Below are 20,719 nucleotides of genomic sequence, written 5' to 3' on the forward strand. Positions count from 1 at the left end.
TCAATAATTTGTAAACCACTGGGCATCTGCAAGAATTTGGAACAGTATTACAGAAGGATTCAGTAAGTACCATACTACAACAATGAATCATGCGTTATTGTTTTATGTTGGTTCTGCACTATCCCCCATTTTCTGCTTTATTTCCTTATTCCCATTATAGGAGAATTGCATAGGCAACCTAACATTTCTTTCAGAATGCCCTGTTCAATCATTTTATCAATTCCAGGAGCATCCCCCCTCTGCCCCAGGAATAATATTGCAGGTTGGTCAGAGTATGAGGGTACACTGCATTCAGTTTTGCAGTGATCTGCACTGGCTTGCACTCGATAAATCTGTTTCTTTTCCTGAAAAATGCCAAACCTCCTTGTCTGCTGTATGTGTTAACTCTGGAGGTATATCTTCCTCTGTGAAAACGTGCTAAATGTTAACTCTTCTGTTTTTTTGTTGTTCTTTTTTAAATCAGGATTTTCATCTTTTGTTTAAATTGCAACACCATCCAGTGTATGGTAAATCAGACAATTCAACTTACAATGTAGATCCCCACGTAACAAATTAACTAGACTCGTCTCACTGATTATGAACTCATGGTTATCTGACATTAAGTTAGTTCTTACTTGTATATTAGATATTCCTACAACTTCTTTTCCTTAGACGGGTAGGTGGGGAACCTCCAACGGTCTAATGGTAGAGCCGGTAACACCTGTAGTGATCAAAAAAGTATACAGGGTGGGCCTTTGCTTCTCTTTCCATGAAAAGGCCGTTCTAGTGTACCTTTAGGACAGCACCAAGCTACAATCCTCCTTCCCCCTCATGCATCATCATTGTGCCTGACTATCCTAGAGGAACTCAAGAGTGAACCTGAAACTTGTGAACAATCACCATTAATTGCTCAAACATTTTGTTGAAATCTGTAATTTGGTTGAAACCCTTGCATATTTTTCTCCTGTATTTGCACAAAAGGAGCTGAAGGATATTTCCATTGAACTGCCTTGGATTCTGCATATTTTACCCAAAAGTAGGTAGGGCTGGAGCAGCTGACTGCATCATCCTATTTTGCGACTTGTGATTCATATTAAGCTGCATTTGCGGAACATTTTTCATCTCATTTTCAAACCTATTTAGATTAAACCTACAATCTAATTTCCAATGGTCTGTCTTCCCACAAATGTGACAAATACCATTACTCATTTCTACATTACTCAGATTCGGATCAAGCATGTTATTCATAAAACCTCCATTAGTGCCTCGCATAAACTGTGCATCATTACCTTTTATCACAAATTGCATGCCCATGCCAACACCATTACCAGGACCAAATCAGTGCCGAAACCAGGAGTCTGAAAACTAGCCCAACCGCAAATACCCTTCTGGAAAAAGTTTGTTTGAGCCATCATAATTTTGTCCTTCGCAAATTTCTTTTTGACATTGTAACAATCCTTACAATAGTTCCCATATGCTAAAATTTCATCCACGAATTTAGCTTGCCTACACATCACACTCTGCTGATCATGCAACCTAATCTCTGATGTAAATCTAACACAAAAGAAACAAAACCAGAATTGCAGTCTTTTGCTGGGTCTTCAACATCCTGTAATTTCTGTAAATCTGCATTAGCCTCTTAAGTCAAAAGTCATAATAATCTTTATATGGATTTATATAATCCATAAAAGAGATAAAATGTGATGCTCAAAACATACAAATTTATTTGGATAAAATACTGCAGGAAAACTGAAACTGCTGTTGCTCACTGTAAAAGGGGAAATGGCTTTTATTTATGTTCTTATATAGAGCCGGACTCGACCCCCGTAGGGTTATCTCCGCGCTTGTGCTTCTACCAAATAGAGTCTGACATAATGTTTACGCTATGATATAGCTGATCTTTCCTTCTTCTTAGGGTGTGGAGAATAAATGGGTTTTTAGAAGTTTCCTAAAAGACAGATGGTTGATGGTTTGTTTCAGGGCGAGAGGGAGTGTGTTCCAAAGAATGGGGCCTTTATAAGAGAGGGCTCGGCCTCCTTGTCTGGCTCTTTTTATTCTGGGAACCTCTAGTAGCTGCTGGTTGCTGGAACGCAAAGAGCGTCCTGGGCAATAGAGGTTGAATTTATTGGTCAAGTATTTGGGACCGGAGCCGAACAGACACCTGTGTATTGTGCAATAGATTTTGAATTGGATACGCTTCCGGATCGGGAGCCAGTGGAGTTTGGACAGAAGTGGACGTGATGGGGTCCTGGGTTGGGCATTGAGAACAAGTCTCGCCGCAGTATTTTGCACCACTTGTAATGTATTTAGTTGTTCTTCATTGGCTGAGATGTACAAGCCATTGCAATAATCAAGTCTACTGATGACTAAGGTCTGAACCAGTGTCTTCCTGTAGTTGTCAGGCAGGAATGGAAAGCCTCGACGTAGGAGTCCAATGACACGAAGCAAGATCCAGCAACTTGATTAGTGTGTTCTTTCAACAGTAGTGCCTGGTCTAACCGTACTCCAAGGTTTTTTACTGATTGTTTTGGTTTTGGTGCAGGTACAAGATCTGAGGGCCACCATTCTGGAGACCATAAAAGAGTGGCCTCTCCGAACAGCATCACCTCAGTCTTGTTTACGTTACACTGGAGGCAATTTAATGCCATCCAGTCCGCAACTGCCCTCATGCCATCTGCGAAAGATTTTTGTAGTGCAGGGGTGAGGGTCTGAAAAGGGAACAGGAGTTGGGTGTCGTCGGCATACGAGATTCGGGGTGAACCCATAGGCTCTCACGATGAGCTTCAGTCAAAGTCAAATTTTTTTTATTTGTTTTGGTACTCTATTGAGGACCACAAATCTTAAAAATTGCATACAGTTTGTTTAAACAATTCAATACATTTTCAATAAAACTTTTAAAAATGTATATATTTTATAACAAACAAATTAATTCGGCGGCCGTTTGCATATTAATAGCAGATCTTTAGCAGTGACAATCCTACATGACCGATAAATGGGATCAAGGCATGTTAGTCGTGCATTTACAACCATGGCATTAGGGCATATAAATAAAAGATGTTCAAGATTCTGATTACCCCCCTGACAGAGAGGACATAGCGGAGAACTATCTGGTCTCCAAATCGAAGTAAAGGTTAGCACCGGTAGTATACCCAGACGTAGCATCGTAATTGCCCGCCTTGCACCATGTGTAAGAGAGTAGTCTAAATAAGGCTGTTCATGTTTATATTCCAGAGACTCAGCGTAGGATTTATACACAGGTAAATTAATACAATGTGAGTGATCAATCTCAAAACTCAATTTGGGGGTAAAGTTTTTTAGAAAAAGTTTGAGTTGTGCTGGTGTCCAAGATAACAGGATTTCGGGGCTAATTTTGGCTAATTGAAATGCCGCTGTCATATTTCTGGAAAAGGTAAAGTTAGAGGTATCCTTATCAAATGTCTCGTTCTTTAACAGGCATCGTAACGTTCCTTCTTTAGATTGGAGAAGGTTGTAGGCCCATCTAATGATGTTGGCTACAGCTGTAGCGTAGGCGCTAGTGATTGAATATTCAAGTCTAAGTGCCTGTACTGGTGCAGATGTGGAAACTTTCAGAATTTTCTTTAGTACTTTACCTTCTTTTAAATCCATATAGGACCATTGTTTTAAGGGAATATGTTCAGAGGCATACGACAGAACAGGTGGAATCTTTGCTCTGTAGACTTTTATAAGTGCAGAAAAATGCCGGTTTCCAGTAGCCGAGTACAATCGCGACATAGCCCCTGCATGTAAGTCACATTTCCTTTTTAAATGGTTTATTTGTTTGGTGTTTTTCATGTTATGTGAAAAAATCCTGCTTAGGTAAGTATATTCCTCTACCTGCTCAAGCCTCTCTCCACCCAACTTCCAGCAGTATTTTACTCCTTTTTTCTTTTTGGAGAATTCGGCCACTTTAGTTTTATTTATGTTAGGAATTAGAAAATTGTCTTTCTTAATTAGAAAATTGTCTTTCCACGATGAGCTTGATAAAAGTTAATGCAAGGCCCTTGGAAATGATTGAGCCTAGAACACTTCAGTACAAGCTTCTTGAGCCGGTTCTTCTCCTAGGCAAAGAGAGATTTGCTGGTGTTGACATCAGAGTCCGTGTGAAGGGTGGCGGTCATGTTGCACAAGTCTACGCTATTCGCCAGTCTATTTCAAAGGCACTCGTGGCTTACTACCAGAAATATGTTGATGAAGCTTCCAGGAAGGAAATCAAGGATATATTGATCCAGTATGACAGGACCCTACTGGTAGCAGATCCTCGTCGTTGCGAGTCTAAGAAATTTGGTGGACCCGGAGCTCGTGCTCGCTACCAGAAGTCCTACCGATAAATTTGTTGCATTTCTTCCAATAAATCTGAAGTGGAAACTAAAAAATAAACAACAACAAAAAAAACGTATCTAGCTCATGCAAAAAAGTGGATAGCACACAATCAGGGCTACACAATGGTAACATAGACAAAAAATAACGTTACTTTAATTTAATTTAATTTAAAAAAGGTTTCATATAGAGTGAATATGACCCCAGGGGGTCTCAGACCACTTTACAATTTAGCAATCATGAAAGGGTACGAGGAGGAAAAAGCAGATAAAAAAAAACAACAAACAATCTTAACAGTCTCATAGAACTAGCGAGTCCTGGCAGATCACTTAATTCCCTAAGTTACAGAAAAAATGTAAAGCGTCCTGATAAATCATGAATCTCTCTGGTAAAAATAGGGGTTGCAACAAACTTTTTCTTATGTCTCTGTAGAAACCACAGAAGAGCATAAGAAGAATGGTTGACTTAGTGGTCATACCATCATAGGGGCAGTTAGGTAAATTGTTTGACCAAGCATCCCCCTTTGGGAATGCTACTAGATGATGGAGAATGCCCAGTCATAATCTTGTTAAATAAAATCTCTCGTGAAGGTTCATGGCCATTATCAAATACCGCAGCACTCCTTGAGTAAATGGCCCTTGCAAATATCTGGCCACCGTGTGCTTTCTGGATTCTTGGAATTCTCTATCTGCCATTCTGGTATTTATGAACATACATTTCAATTCATGTCTGTTGCAAAATTAAATATTGTCAGGAAATATTGACAGATAAGTCTTCATGTAACTCTTTTAATAGGCCATTCACATTTGTTAACCGCAGGATCTTATTATAATTTTCAAGCATGAGGCAATCATGTATAACATCCCTGGTGAAGTTAGCCCCTGGCTTCTTCCAGATGTTATGCGAACAGGTGAGCATGTGCAAGCAAATGATATCTTCAAGACAGAGCATGTCTAGCTCTCTATGTGGGTAACAAAAGATGCTACAGAGCGAGGCATGGCCAAGAGCCTACATAAAAAAATATTTGCCTGAGTTTGTTGAATACCTGTCTTGGTCGAACCCCACACCGTAGCTCCATAAGTAGCAGAGGAAACACACTTGCTCCTATAAAGCTGGATCAATTCCCTTATTTGTTTATTACCAATCATACTCGAAAATCTGTCCGTTTTTAGCTTTTTAGTACTTAGGTGATGACCCCATGTACCATTAGCCTCTTATAAAATGCATGCACTGATTTCTGGGGAACTAGTGTCGCACTCATAATCTTTGACCAATTTACTTGCTTCTGAGAAAATGTTGTTTTTAAATGATCAACCTCCTCTTTATAATTCTGCATGGCAACTGGAGATGGCTTATTCTTTGGCGGGTGTCTCTGAGGCTTTTCAGTGGGCCAATTAAAAACTGACTTACATGGGCCGTGGGCTGCAGGCGATATGGTGAGACATGCCTTAGACTGCCTCCGGCCTGGCAATGTTGTAATATATATCCTTGAAGACCCTCGCCCAACTCTGGACTCCCACTGGTGCCTACCCCTTGCAGGAGATGAAATAGAGCTGCAGAATGTAGGAGAGGCGAGAGGCCAGCAATCTTTTTGAGGCATTGTTTTTCTATTGGCCTGAAGCTCTGGCGGGTGGCGAGATGGTGGCTCCATAACTCAGACGGCGAGGCTGTGAACCATACACTGATGTTCTGCATCTTTTGCTGCCTCTGTAGCTGGCCCTGCTGACTATCGTGGGAGGAGTGTTGCAGATGGAGAATGAGCCTTGCAACTCTTGGGACTCCTGCCTGATGAGCAGGGTTCCCCCTGCAAGGCTTTCATGTGAAGCGGGATCAGTCCTGTGGAAGAGCCCTTACCCTGGCTTGCGCTGGAGGCCCCCTACATTCCTGGAGTTTCGTCCCCCGATTGTTGAGTGCAGTGAGGGGGTTGCAGGCAGCTTGCTGGAGAGGCCTATAGTTTACCATGCCTAGTAGCCATCTTGAGTTAGGGTGCCGGTACCCGGATTGTGGCACTACTGGCGACACTTCAATGAAAGACAACAGTGAGGGACTCAAATGTTGGACTACTGCGGCATCAGCTGTGGGGCTTTTAAATGCCACAGCAGCAGAACTTGCACTGAGTGGGACTGGGCTGCCTTGCAAGGACTTGAAGACTTTGGGTCTGGTAATAAGATGAGGAGGGACAAATGACCGTTGTGTGGATTGCCATTGAGGGATCACTGTAACGCTGCTTCACTTGACCGTTCTCATCATAGAGATGGTAATCAGTGCCTTTGAGGACTGAGGCTGCTAGTCACGTGATAAGGGTGATGAATGAAGCTCTGCTAGGCCCACAGTTTGCATAATGGTCAAGCCAAAGATCTACAAGCCCCCATCAGGTGATAAAATGATGGACCTAGCTACACAGAGCGCCTTACACCTCTATGCAGCGCATCGGGCACTGGAGTCCACATTAGAAAGTTATAAGGACTGGTTCAACGCTATTTTGCAGGTGGTAATGTACACTAAGACTGCGTTGGAAGGCAAGACCAATGGAGTGGTGATATAGTTCTATGTGCTGACTAAAAAAAGCTGGCAGACGGGGCTACCAACACTGAATCTGGCCTGTCTTCCTTGAGACCCACGGTGGTGGAATTATGAAATAGGGTCAGAGATAGGGTGCTAGAGAAGAAGGAGCTACAGCACAGAGTTGAGGAGGGGCGGTCTCACCTGAACAACATGCGAATTATTGAGCTACCTGAGAAGTCTGAAGGAAGCAGAGTGGGGGAGCTTGTAGAGCGATGGTTAGTGCAGCACGTCTTTGAAGGGACACCCACACAGAATTTTGTACTGGAGTTAGCCCACAGGGTGCCAGGGAGGGCACAGTTTTGTGTGGCACCTTTCCGCCCGCTTATTGCAAAGCTACTGAATTACTAACACTGAGATTGCATCCTCGCCATGGTGAGAGCACATGGCCCCTGGGACTATGAGAACTCCAAGATAAATATTTTCTCTGATTTCACAGACCTGGTACAGCAATAACACTGAGCTTATTTACATGCTAAACAATGCCTCCGGGTAGTTTAGATGCACTTCGCCTTGGTGTTCCCTCTGAGGTTCAGGGTGATGACAAGGGAGAAAGCACATTTTCACCTCCCCTTAAGAAGTTGTATCCTGGCTGGACACTCAAGTTACATCCGGTTCTCTGGAGACCGCTGACACAGGTTGCCTCAGGGGATCTCCACTTTGCGACTCCATAGTAAGGAGCAATAGGAGTGCCAGGCCTAAGAAAGCAGAGGCAACAAGTGAACAAGCATGTTTGGTGGAGGATGTGTTGCACAGTTGGTGTCGCCGGACGTCTGCCTCAGAGTCTGATGAGGGCACCTCAGACCAGGGATGGGGCGGGCAAGTGTCTTCTCCCAGGAGTCCTAGGCTGGCAATTACCCAGATGATGGCCAACTTTCCAATTTGAGGTTGTACTGGAACATTATGTGTCTTGACACTGAGATTCACACAATGTATTGCCAAGGAGTAGCTGGACTAGATGGTTGTGTAGGAGGGGGCAGAGCAGGGAAAACTTTAGGACATATCAGGGTGGTAAAGAAAAGGTTCAGATGAGGCACCTGTAGGGTTCTTCTTGACATGATAATTGTTGGGGTCGGCAATCTCGTTATGATGTTAAAATTTTATTTCTAGTTTTTATTGTTCTCTGTACTGCACACTGCGCTGCCGCAACCGCATGGGAAATGCCTGTAGTCAGTCAAACAGTGAAGGTACATGTTCTTCTCCAGAAAGGGATGGATGTGTGGGTTTAGGGCAAGGAGGGCCAGCTGCAGGGATTGAACGGATGACTATATGAGCTGATGTTGCTGCATCATAGGATGGTATGCTGCTGTAGTGAGTAAAAGCCTTCACAGTCACTCTGGGGCATTTCCTTGGGGCTGTGGTTGGGAACTACTTCATGGGTAAACAGACAAACTGCATTTCCCTGGGTGTTCCCTATGAGGTAAAGAACACATCAATAGACCTAGAGGGGTGGTATGTGATGCAGTTAGGGATGCTGGAGGGTAAGCGGTTAATATGGATGCGTTTGTACAGCCTCGGAATGAACCAGATCCAATACTTGGAGACCATGAACTCTCTTGGGCAGATTTACCAAGGGCCTCCGCACTCGTGGCAGAGGCCCCGCAGTCATGGCGGGGGTCTTGCGCTCGTGGCAAGAGCCCTGCACACATGGCGGGACCTCCTCAATGGGCAACTGCAGTACAGAGGTCCCGCCACAAGTGTAGGACCTCCGCCACAAGTGCGGCCCTGCCCCCGCCACGAGTTCAAGGCCCTGCCACGAGTATAGGGCCTCCGCAAGGAGTTCCGTGGCCTTCTGTGATTCAAGGCCCGACTGGCTGTAGTGGGCACTGGGCGTTTCCCTGGTGGGCCCCAGGATGGGGGACGGTTTTGGGCCTCGGGCGCATTTTTGTTACCGAAGTCCAGCAATATCAACCCCTGTAACAAAATCGTCCCAAGCTGGCCTTAGCAACGGGCTATACACCAAGCTCGATAGGTGTGGTGTGGGTAAATGAAGTCACGAAGAGGAATTCACGGTAAGTAGAAAGTAGCTTATTCTTAGATATGCAGGATCCCTCTGGCCGCAGGTCCAATCTCCATGAGATCGTAACTGAATCTGCCGAGATGCAGTTACCAATGCCATGGAGATGGAACACAGCCATGAGTTCCATATGTTGAAATACAAACAAATGTAAACAGCACGCGGGCTCCGCGTGCTAACAAAATATGAAAGAAAACATTTTGCCTGACCACCCTCGCGATATGGCGGAACATCACTGGCGTGGTCATGCATGTGAGAATGTGAATGAATCCATGCTACAATATGTTAATGACTAGGATGGGGGGATGCTGGTGGTCTGTACACTCAGAATGCTTATATCGTACGCTTTCAGATCATAATATTTTCTCCTCACTTTGGGCCTATCGGAAGCCAGACCAAGGATACCCACATGGCGAATGAACACAGATGCTCTTTTAGAACTGTCTTCTATGTTGAATTAGACGCATCTATTAATGATTGCTATGAGGAGAATAAAGGGAATATGGCAGAGTACTTGGTTCTATGGGACGGATTTAAGGTGGAGACACATGCTATCTACCTTAAGACTGCCTATGGGGTTAAGAAGGTGCAGACATAACAAATGCAAGCCAAAGAAGCTGAATTGTAAGATTTAGGTCAGTGTTTGATTAGGAGCCTGGAGACATCTATTGAAGGTCCCTTCGGGAATTTATTCATGCGCTTAATAAGCAAATAAATAAATAAATAAATAAATAAGGAATATGCTGAGTTGGTTGACAGGCTTGTGGGGTCCTCTATAAGGAATACTTTGCCAGACAACACATGGAGGGTGACAGGGCGAGCCAGATGTTGTCCTGGATGTTACACAACAGTTCTGGCAGAACACTGATAAATGCTATTAGAACGAAGGAGGGTGACATTGTACATACTCAACAACACATTAACACTGAGTTCATCTTGTACTGTGCTTTGCTCTACTCCCGGCCCCAGGTTGTTGATGCCTCAGGTACTAAATCCGTTTAACACCAGGTATCCTCTCCCCAAGCTGAACACCGCCCATCAGTAAGAATTATTTGCGCCTCTTACGGCATGCGAAATCAAGACCGCATTGAATGGCTAGCTAAGGACAATTCTCCAGAGACTCCAGTGACTAGTAAGTTTTACGCTACTTATACACAACAATTGGTACCACGACCATTAGCACTTTACAATGGTGTGGGGGCACTGCTCGCAACTACCAGGACAGTAACTATAGTTGTGTTACTTAAAAGGACGTATTCCTTCGATGTGCGTGCCTGTAGAACCCTATCCATCCTAAATGCGACATATAAAATATTGGGGAGGGTTTTGGCCACCCACCTAGAAGCCCTGATGGGTGAACTTGTGCTCCCTCATCAACACAGGTGCAGGCATACACATACGAACCGCAAAAGAATCTTTCATGTCCTCAATCAGGTTGCCATTGGTCTGTTTGTTTCATGAGAAAGTAGCGGAATTGGGTATACAGTTGAGTCATACATCACACATAATTTTGTTGTATGCACATTATGCTTTACTTTATTTGGCTCACTTGCAACCGAGCCTTGAATGAGTGATGAATATTCTGTCCTGATTTAAAGATGTATCGGGTTTTCGGACTAAATGTCGTAAGTTGTCTATTTTCGATTCACAAAATGTGCAGAGTCCCACCCACTAGGTTTTGTCACACCCTTGGCGTGAAACCCATATACTTTTACGTATTTCGGGGTCTGGATTTATCGGTTAAATGACCAACTGATATAAGGTAACTTAGGTAGGACAGATAGCAAGACACTTTCCGCAATTTACTCCTGAAAGGGGCTTCCATTATCTCGGATGAGTAGAATGGTAATTGCAAAGGGTTGGTCCTCTCAAGATTGCTATACTATTTTCCAGCCCTGCTCGTACATTTCCATCATTTATTCTTCAGGGATCTGAACAGTCTGTTTACTGACCTATTGTGGACAGGTAAGTGTAAGAGAATCTCGGTGGTCAAACTTATGTTACTAGAGATGCAGGGGAGTTGGGTCCTCCAAGCCTTGATGTGTATAATCATCTAGCCACTCAGATATCTTGGCCAATGAGGTGGATAGGAGATAAGGTGCTCTGTGACACGCTGACAATGAGGTCCTCCATCGTGGAGCCTCCTTGATTGATTTGAAGTGCCCTTGCTGTGCGCGCTTTTAGTGGCGAGATATTGCTGGCAGTGCTATATATAAGCAAATGGAGGGTCTGTTCTATGCTCCCATGAAATGCCTTTTATGGAGTTTTCCTAGGGTTAGTGCATTGTCAGGAAGGGTGGACCAAAGGCTATGGTTGGAGGCCGGAATGCAGACGGTGAGGAATTGGATATCAGGTGGCACTACTTACATGATATTTGATGTTCTTAGTGAAAAGACAAGACTGGGCGCAGGACAGTTCTTAGCTCATGCAGCAATGATGAATGCAGCACAACAAGGCTGACCTGATGCACTAGATGGTCTTCCTTGTGCGGTTTACTCAAATACCTCCTGACGCTGGGGAGCTATCGCCATGCAGTGATCCTTCTCAAAAGCACCCTGTCACCAGCCTTCCATGTAGATATGTCATGATCTAGACTGGGGAGGCTTCCCTGTGCAGTGATATATCTGGAGCAAAATCCAGGAATATGCGCACCCTGTCACTCGCAATGCATAATTCAAATGGACACAACTGAACTACATACATCAGACATACCTGTCCCCTTACAAGATTAGCAAGATGTGTAGGGGGGCTAGCCACTCGTGCCCCAGACGTATGCAAACAGCAGCACTCTTAACTCTTGCCTATCGCCTCTCACACACCACATACACTCTTTTCCAAAACACATTACCACTCCCTTTCTTTTACAGCTTCCACTCACTAACAATACTTCACACACAAATACTTCTCAGAAAATAAATACATCATCATCTCCTCTCACTACTCCTCAAAAACAAAACATAACACACATCAGCACAACAAATTCACACACCCACACTACCTCATAATACTTTCGATCAAAAACTAGAACCATACACCCACTCCCTCTCTTAACTACACAAATAATATACACCCCTAATTCAACTCTACAGCCAAGTGTTCTTTCATTCCCCACACTTACCACACATACAGCAACACAGCAACTCTCTTTTAACTACCTCTAATCCATTAGACAATTTAGAACCTTAGAACATGACCCACATACTGCACCACAACCCCTAACTCATGCACCTTCCACCCACCCTAAAATGACTTAAACAAAATAAACTACATGCCAATCTTCACAACGTCGCATCTCCATGTCTACTGCACAACAAGGCTAATCTACAAAAACAACACAGCTCACTAATTCACTCTAACCACCATCTCCACCACCTACACATGCAGACCCATCAAAACGCATTCTTAGCCTGCTGGATAAGGAATGCGATACAGAACAGCTACACTATTGCTATCCTCATACAGCCAATACCAGCACTAAGGGTACACCTACTACAAGCCCACAAAACACTGCTCACTCTTCTACAAAACAAAGTCACACCATCATTAAAACACATTTTCTAAACTGCCTACTACTAAATGCTCGATCACTCTCAAAAACAAGCATAGCATCTATGACCTTCTCATTGACACACAACCTGACTTACTCTTCAATACTGTATCAGGGTTGGGGAATGACATGGCTCCAGTGTTGCATGGAGCCATTCCTGTAGGCTATCAAACTATCATACAATCTTGTATAAGCAAATGAAGAGGTGGCCTATCTGCTGTATTTATGTTAACCTTAAATACCACTAAAGCTGGGGTGTGGCCTAGCGATCCAACATGGTGGACACGTTTTAGATGAGCTCTGCTCAGCCCATATAAAAAATCCTGCAATTATCCTGATTCGTAGGACATATATATCCCCGAAATCTCCCATAGTAGTGGGGAATTGAGTGGAGAGCAGTCAGACCCGGAGGCGAACCGAGGCCGAGGAGATCGCAGCGGCTGCAGCAGCATACGGCTCTGGAGGCCTAGTGAGTGGAGCTCCTTCGGCACCGGCAGGAACAGAAGACGATGGGCGCTGCAGCGTCGGAACACTCTGGGGACTGCAAAACTGACCGGGCGGAGAATCAGCCCTTGGGGACTGGCGTGGAGGCTGACCTGTGGCGGAGACCGTGCAGCAGAGAGGCCCCCGGTGGACTTCGGTGAGTATCCATGCGCATCCCCCTCCTCCCCACCTCTTGTTTTTGGTCCGGCGGTCGGATCGGGCCGCATAGAGTGGTGTACAGCGGGCTCGCTGGGGGCTGTAATTGAGTGCGGTGTCTGGTGAAATTCGGACGACTTGTGGTTCGTGAAGCTCTGCTCCCCAGGGTTGGGACTCGCGGCGAGGGGGCTGCTGCAGATGCTGCGGGGTCTCACTTGCCCTGAAAGGCCATTGCATAAAGGGGCACTGTGGTCACACTAACGCAGGAAGACGCTGTGGCCTAGTTCTGGTGCTGGATTGCTCCTGACTGCGTGGGAGACGTGCTGTGGGGCTGCTGGAGAGCGGAGCTGAATACAGGCCTATGGATGTAGCGGGCCCGCGAGGATTATAGAGCTCAGCGAGGCAGTGACGGCTCTGCGCAGCCACGGGTGACCCCATTGCTGGTGATACACAGTGACCTTCAGGGGTGGAACCTGGCTCGGAACTGCTGGACCTCATTGAAATCACTGACCCTCATCCGGTGTGGAGTCGGACCTTGGCACCCTATGCGACGTGTGATCTGGCACGGTTGGTGAAATACGCTTCCCTGGTGGAATAGAGGGTGCATCTGCGAGAACTAGGGGACACCCACTAGGGGGGCTGGAGGCTCAACGTTCCAAGGAAGCGGCCAGGTTTTGCACTTGGTGCGGCTTGTGGGCAGGAGGGCCCCACCGAGTTCCACATCTCAAAAGCCCCCCCTGACAAAGGAAGATATAGACAACAGAGTCTGCGGAGGTGACGGCCAGCATATCACAGGCCGAGTGAACATGGATCGTGCCGAGGCCCTCCCCAGGGGCTTCAGATCCGCCATTGTGAGAGGTAGGTACAATGACAAGGGATAAAACAGTCGGAGGCTCTGCTAAGCAGAGTACATTAGATTGCTATACTGGAGCAGGAGCCCCAATGGCTGACAAGGGAGGTGCGCAGGGAGGCCTTCCGGACAATACCACACTAATGACGGCCATTTCACATTCCAGGGTCACTCTGGAAGCGAAGATTGGGGAGGTGGGGTCCGATATTATGCTCCTACGGCAGGATCTTAGGAATGCGGTGGAGTGCATATCCGAGGCTGAAACCAGGGTCTCTGGAGTAAAGGACTTGTTCACTACCCTGTAAAAAAAAGTTGCGTCTTTGGAAACCATCACTAAGGGTCTGGTTTCGCGTGGAAGACGCGGAGGGCAGGGCCAGGAGGAACAACCTCCGCTTTGTTGGATTCCCTGAAGAATGTGAAGGGGGAGACATGGAGCGGTACCTAACTGAGTGGCTTGTGAGCTGGCTCCCCAAGGAGTCGTTATCCAGCTGCTTTGTTGTGGAAAGGGCGCACAGGGCCCTGATACAGAAGCCTTCCCCTGGAGCCAGACCCAGGTCCGTCATTGCGAAGATATTAAATTACCATGACAGAGACACAATCCTAAAACAAGCCAGATCTAATCTTTGAGAACACTTGCATCCTCATATTCGAGACTGGTCCAGCAGAAGACCCATCAAAAGGGGGACCCCTCAGAACTGATGCTAGGCAGATAGCACAGGGGACTTAAATACAGCAAACTGAAACTGACCCTGACATATAGATTATGCCATAAGACCACAAGCAAATTTAGAAAAATACTAATTTTTATTATTTCCATGATATCAAAACAAGATAAAACAATCTACGAAAAAATGATTGAAGGTCTTTCATAAACTCAAATTTGTTGAAGTTGACAGTAGGCACAGAGGAGAGTCCCCTCGACACGAGGGTTACGGATTCAGGGTCAATATTGGACATAGACAGATTGAATACAGAGGTGTTTTTTAAGTTTTTCAGTATTGATGGTGCCTTGTCTGTACATATCTTTGGGGTTGACCCTGACCCCGATGGAAGTTCCTTTGTTGGGGAGTCCGGTTTCTGGGACGGTAGTTCCCCTTGCGATTGCCTAAAAAATGATCCTGTGCCACTGGTCTTTCAAATGTTTCCTGCCGCGATTGATAATTAAGGTTATAGCTAGGGTCGTAGTTAGCAGATCCTTCTCCATCCGAGTCAGGAGTGTCAGAGAAGGTAGTGACTCGTCGATTTCTCCATCAGGGAGGGCCCTGGTTGGAGCCATTCCCTTGGGGCATGGTATAAAAATTAGATGCTAGAAATGGATACGCTCGGTCTTGTGAGAACAATCGGATGTCCTTCCTGAACTTTTCTGTCTTTCTCTTCAGAAGATATTCGGAGAAAGAGTCTAATTCTTGGCAGATGTCTTCTAATTTCATTTTGCCCATTTCCACTAAATTGTCTGTTTTTCAGTTTTTCTTCAAATTCTTCTATCTCTTTATTAAGAATGGGTATTACACCCACATCCCCAGCTCGCCCTGATGAAGGTGTGGCCCCAATGTGGGCCATACACCGAAACGAACGTCGGCGTTTGAAGCTTGTCCCATATCCACCGGATTGTGTTTTCTTACCACCGGGAAAACGCATGGGACCTATGCCATCCTGTCATCAGTTGGCAGTTATACCATGCTGAGTGAAGTGTGATGTTTTATGATTTATGAATGTCTGTATGAATGTGGTTGGTAGTACGAATGAAGTGATGTGTGGGACAATTTTTGGATATTGATGAAGCTTATTTATGAGATATGTGTAGATTGTTTTATCTTGTTTTGATATCATGGAAATAATTAAAAAAATATTTTGTCTAAATTTGCTTGTGGTCTAATGGCATAATCTATATGTCAGGGTCAGTTTCAGTGAACAATAAATAATTTTGGGACTCCAGTGTAGGGCCCTTACTATTTTGAAATCTAGGCAGTAGATTTTGTTGTTAGGTTTGCTGGTCCAGCAGAAGAGACAGTCATTTATGGCAGCCAAGTGTTAGGGCACAGATTCAGTGTCATTGAGACTAGCCCTGATAGAGTAAAATGGCTTCTCCTCCCTTTCATTGTATCCGTACTTTGGATATATTCCCTTATATCCTTTAGAACTTTTTCCATATAGTCATTTGGAGACGCTCCCTGAGACGCTTTAATACCCACCTCCACCACTGCGACTTTGCTGATCCCTTTGTGAAGTCCACGCCCCCATTCCTGATCTCCACGCCCCCTGTCCTGTATCGTTTCCTGTTCCTGCATTTTGGCGTTTGTCTGGAGCGCTGCTGTGTCCTCAAGTCTCACTAAGGACTTATTTTCCCCTTTTTCTGTACCGCGCTCTCATTCTTGTACGTGCACTAAGTAAGACTCACTCTTGCAGACATTGGAGCAACGCGCCGCGTTTTCGGCGTATTGCTCTGCTTTACTGCTGGGCAGGCTCATTCCTGTTCCCCCTCCCCGCTGTTTGCCGTGAGCCAGTGCTTGTTTCTCTTTGTGCCCTGAGAAGTGCGTGTGTGTTCCGCTTGACTCCCGAAGCCGGACAACACGTCTCCGCGGTTCTGCTATCTTTCCCCATAGCCGGACTGATATCTCATCCCCTCTTTGTGCCCTGAGGAGTGCGTGTGTGTTCCGCTTGACTCCCGAAGCCGGACAACACGTCTTCTCCGTTCCGCTCTCTTGTTCACAGAGTCGAACAGTCCCTTTGTTTTCTTAATGCTTTGATTACTTTTGGGGTCACAAGGTTCTTTTCCTGAAGCCTAAGTTCTCTGAGGCTCTTTTCTATTTTATGTGTTTCCTTTGCCTTCATGCCCAAGATTCATTCTCCACAATTCCTCTTTTGATTGAACTCGGTCTTGCTGTTACCATCCCTTGCCTTCACTTGTGGTTGTTAACCCCTAAGTGTTGGGGGTGCTGCAGGAGGAAGTTCTTAATTGGAGAACTGCGTGAGGATTGCAGAGGTGAGTGAGACCCTATTTTTGCTATGAGTGTGCTGAATCTCTATAGCGGAAGTATTACATGTATGGTACCTTTTTTCCCTACAGTACAAGACTCTCCTGACCAGTTCATTCCAGAAACACCTCTTTACATCATCTGGGGAAGAGTGGTGGTCACTCTTTATTTTCCCCACACTTTTGGGGAATAATTACTTGTGAGCACTGTTCCCTCTAGGCCGCGCGCGCGCACCTTCCCTGACGTCAGCGCGCACCACCTAGCGTGGAGCGCGCACACAGGCCGTCGCAAGAGATTCGCGCCGCCCGCCGCTTTTACAAAGCGAGCGGCGCGAACATGACATGAGGCACTTTTTACAGTGGTGCGGGCGCGAGGAGTTGCAGGTAAGGAGCGGGAGGCGGGAGGCGGGGGGCGGGAGGGTGGGCGGGAGGCGGGGCCGGGCGGGCGGGAGGCGGGGGGCGGGAGGAGTGTGTAGGAGATTGTTCAACATTACCTGCTAGTTGAGAACTATATGCTGCAGACATGGCGCTCCTTGGGACGCTGAGAGCTGCCTGGGGCCGGACGGCGGCGGGTGGAAGGCTGCCTTTGATGCTGCGTGCCACAAAGCCTGCTTCACAAGAGCGAACAGTGGCCATCTTCTCCAGGGCACAGCGCTTGCCACCAAGCAGCAGCCTTGTGTCTGGATATCCAGGAGCATCAGAAAGGGGTATCTTTGACCAGGGCTGGTCTGCACAGCTTCTACCATGGCGAATGCAGCAAGTCCGCACCAGGGCACGTGGCAATGAGTACCAGCCTAAAAACATAAAGAGAATCAGCACGCATGGCTGGCTCAAGCGCATCAGCACACGTGGCGGCATTGAGGTCATCCTCGGGGACTGCTAAAAGGCAGGAAGTCATTGTCACACTGAGACATCAGCACCACCTGCTGGATCTGATGTAGGGACTCCCCAGTGGACAGTGCACTTCTGGGTCTGCAGGATTTTTGCGGAGGATGGCAGCCATGTTGGAAAGCACAGGCTCACTCTACTCCCTTATTGTGTCCACTGCAGAATGTCAAGAAACTGGTCTAAAGTGGCAGCCAACTTGATATAGTTTAGTTCTGTGAATTACATATGCGGTGTGGATGCATTCCTTGTTCGTCTCCTTTCTCTTTTTGCTTAAAGATTGTGCTTTAAATTGTGAGCATTAAAAGAAAAACAAATACAAAAAAAAAAAAAAGAGAGAACTATATGATGGTGAGTCTTGCATAGGTGAAATGTGCATTTGTGGCTGGGGATTGCTAATTCCTAGCACTAATTTTGGAAGACTGCTGCCTGGCCATGAAGAGTCCTTTATAGGGATGTTTTATGTCGGAGCAAAAATGTCTTCCTCTTCGGACAAATTCCGCCAGCTCCTCCTCAACCAGCATCAGCTCCTCCTCCTTCAGCGCCTTACTACACAGCCTGGGCGGGAGACGTGGGTGGGAAGAATCGTCTCTCCTTTCTCTGCTGTTCTTCAGAAACCTTCGGAATGAGCGGGAAAGTCACTTCAGATTAAAATCCACAGCGTTAGGGTTGTCTTTTGGAATGCAGGCTTTTCTACCCTTTTTTGCTATTTAAAGGTCCTTCAGTTCTAGGCACAGCAGACACAAAAACGCGTGGGACACAGGACAGAAAGGCACAAAAAACAAGTGAGACACAGGACAGAAAGGCACAAAAAACAAGTGAGACACAGAACAGAAAGGCACAAAAAACGAGTGAGACACCGAACAGAAAGGCACAAAGTATTGTAAGCGCTGTACCTAGGACAATGCATTATAGCACTGCTGCACTTGCAACACTGCTCGCATGTGTGCATGCACTGTTGCATGTAGGTCATTTACTGCAGGAAGAGAGTGAATACTGTCGCTATTTCGTGTGATGATAAACAATTCCCATTTATGCTTCTGAACACCTACAGATTGAATAGTTGCCCTGGTTATGCATGGTAGGCTTCTCCTCAGAGTCCAGCTACCTGCAGTGAAACTGACTAATCAGATATGTGTGCCCACCAAAATCCTTTTCCAACTCCTGCCTCACTCACAAATAACCCTCAGTTTTAACTATGTGAGTTTGATCATTTGTGTTCGTGAACATTAGAGCTACATTTATAAAGACTGTATTAGCCGGTTTATTGAACAAATAACTTTCTTCAAAACCTGTCCGGGTTTAAAGAGAAATTATTTTACAGTGAGATTTGAGAGTCCTTTCAAGCAGTTTTTTAGGAAGGTAAGTTGTAAATGTGCCTCTTAAAGCACCATTATTACTAACAACAGTTTGATTTAATGACAGGCAGAAAGGCACTAAAAACGATTGAGCCACAGGACAGAAAGGCACAATAAAACGAGTGGGGCAGAGGCCAGAAGGGCAGAAAAAACGAGTGAGACACAGGACAGAAGGGCACAAAAAACGAGTGAGATACAGTGCATAAAGGCACAAAAAACGAGTGGGGCACAGGACAGAAAGGCACAAAAAAACGAGTGGGGCAGAAGGGCACCAAAAACGAGTTGGACACAGGACAGAAAGGCACAACAAGCATTGGAAATGCAATAGGTCTCGCATTAGAAAAGTTGGAGCTATTGGTCTTGTGAATGACAAATATTTTATTTATGTGTTGGTTTTTAAAATAGCTAAATGGATAGCTTTGTCATTTACAATGCCAATAGTTATAACTCCACGCCCCCTGTCCTGTATCGTTTCCTGTTCCTGCATTTTGGCGTTTGTCTGGAGCGCTGCTGTGTCCTCAAGTCTCACTAAGGACTTATTTTCCCCTTTTTCTGTACCGCGCTCTCATTCTTGTACGTGCACTAAGTAAGACTCACTCTTGCAGACATTGGAGCAACGCGCCGCGTTTTCGGCGTATTGCTCTGCTTTACTGCTGGGCAGGCTCATTCCTGTTCCCCCTCCCCGCTGTTTGCCGTGAGCCAGTGCTTGTTTCTCTTTGTGCCCTGAGAAGTGCGTGTGTGTTCCGCTTGACTCCCGAAGCCGGACAACACGTCTCCGCGGTTCTGCTATCTTCCCCCATAGCCGGACTGATATCTCATCCCCTCTTTGTGCCCTGAGGAGTGCGTGTGTGTTCCGCTTGACTCCCGAAGCCGGACAACACGTCTTCTCCGTTCCGCTCTCTTGTTCACAGAGTCGAACAGTCCCTTTGTTTTCTTAATGCTTTGATTACTTTTGGGGTCACAAGGTTCTTTCCCTGAAGCCTAAGTTCTCTGAGGCTCTTTTCTATTTTATGTGTTTCCTTTGCCTTCATGCCCAAGATTCATTCTCCACAATTCCTCTTTTGATTGAACTCGGTCTTGCTGTTACCATCCCTTGCCTTCACTTGTGGTTGTTAACCCCTAAGTGTTGGGGGTGCTGCAGGAGGAAGTTGTTTATTGGAGAACTGTGTGAGGATTACAGAGGTGAGTGAGACCCTATTTTTGCTATCAGTGTGCTGAGTCTCTATAGTGGAAGTATTACATGTATGGTACCTTTTTTCCCTACAGTACAAGATTCTCCTGACCAGTTCATTCCAGAAACACCTCTTTACATCATCTGGGGAAGAGTGGTGGTCACTCTTTGATTTCCCCACACTTTTGGGGAATAATTACTTGTGAGCACGTCTTAGTGTTGGTCCTCCAAGTATTATTTTCTAGAAGGGTGTGGATTATTCATTTTAGCTCCCGAGGAACCTTTGGATCCACGACAGAAAACCAAGCCCAAGAATAATTTCCTCCTGAGCGAAGATGAATACAGATGGGGCCTGTGCCCCTTTAGATCCAGTTTTACATACAACACTACAGAACCCCT

At 45.7% G+C, this 20,719-nt stretch overlaps 2 pseudogenes; both read left to right on the forward strand.

The window, feature by feature from the left end:
• Positions 1-3,971: 3,971 nt before the first annotated feature.
• LOC147724018 (small ribosomal subunit protein uS9 pseudogene) lies at positions 3,972-4,328 on the forward strand (annotated as a pseudogene).
• A 13,097-nt stretch (positions 4,329-17,425) lies between these two features.
• LOC147724019 (uncharacterized) lies at positions 17,426-17,958 on the forward strand (annotated as a pseudogene).
• The last annotated feature ends 2,761 nt before the right edge of the window (positions 17,959-20,719 follow it).

Source organism: Lissotriton vulgaris, chromosome 4_1 (assembly GCF_964263255.1).
Source record: "Lissotriton vulgaris chromosome 4_1, aLisVul1.2, whole genome shotgun sequence".
Classification (NCBI taxonomy): Eukaryota; Metazoa; Chordata; class Amphibia; order Caudata; family Salamandridae; genus Lissotriton; species Lissotriton vulgaris.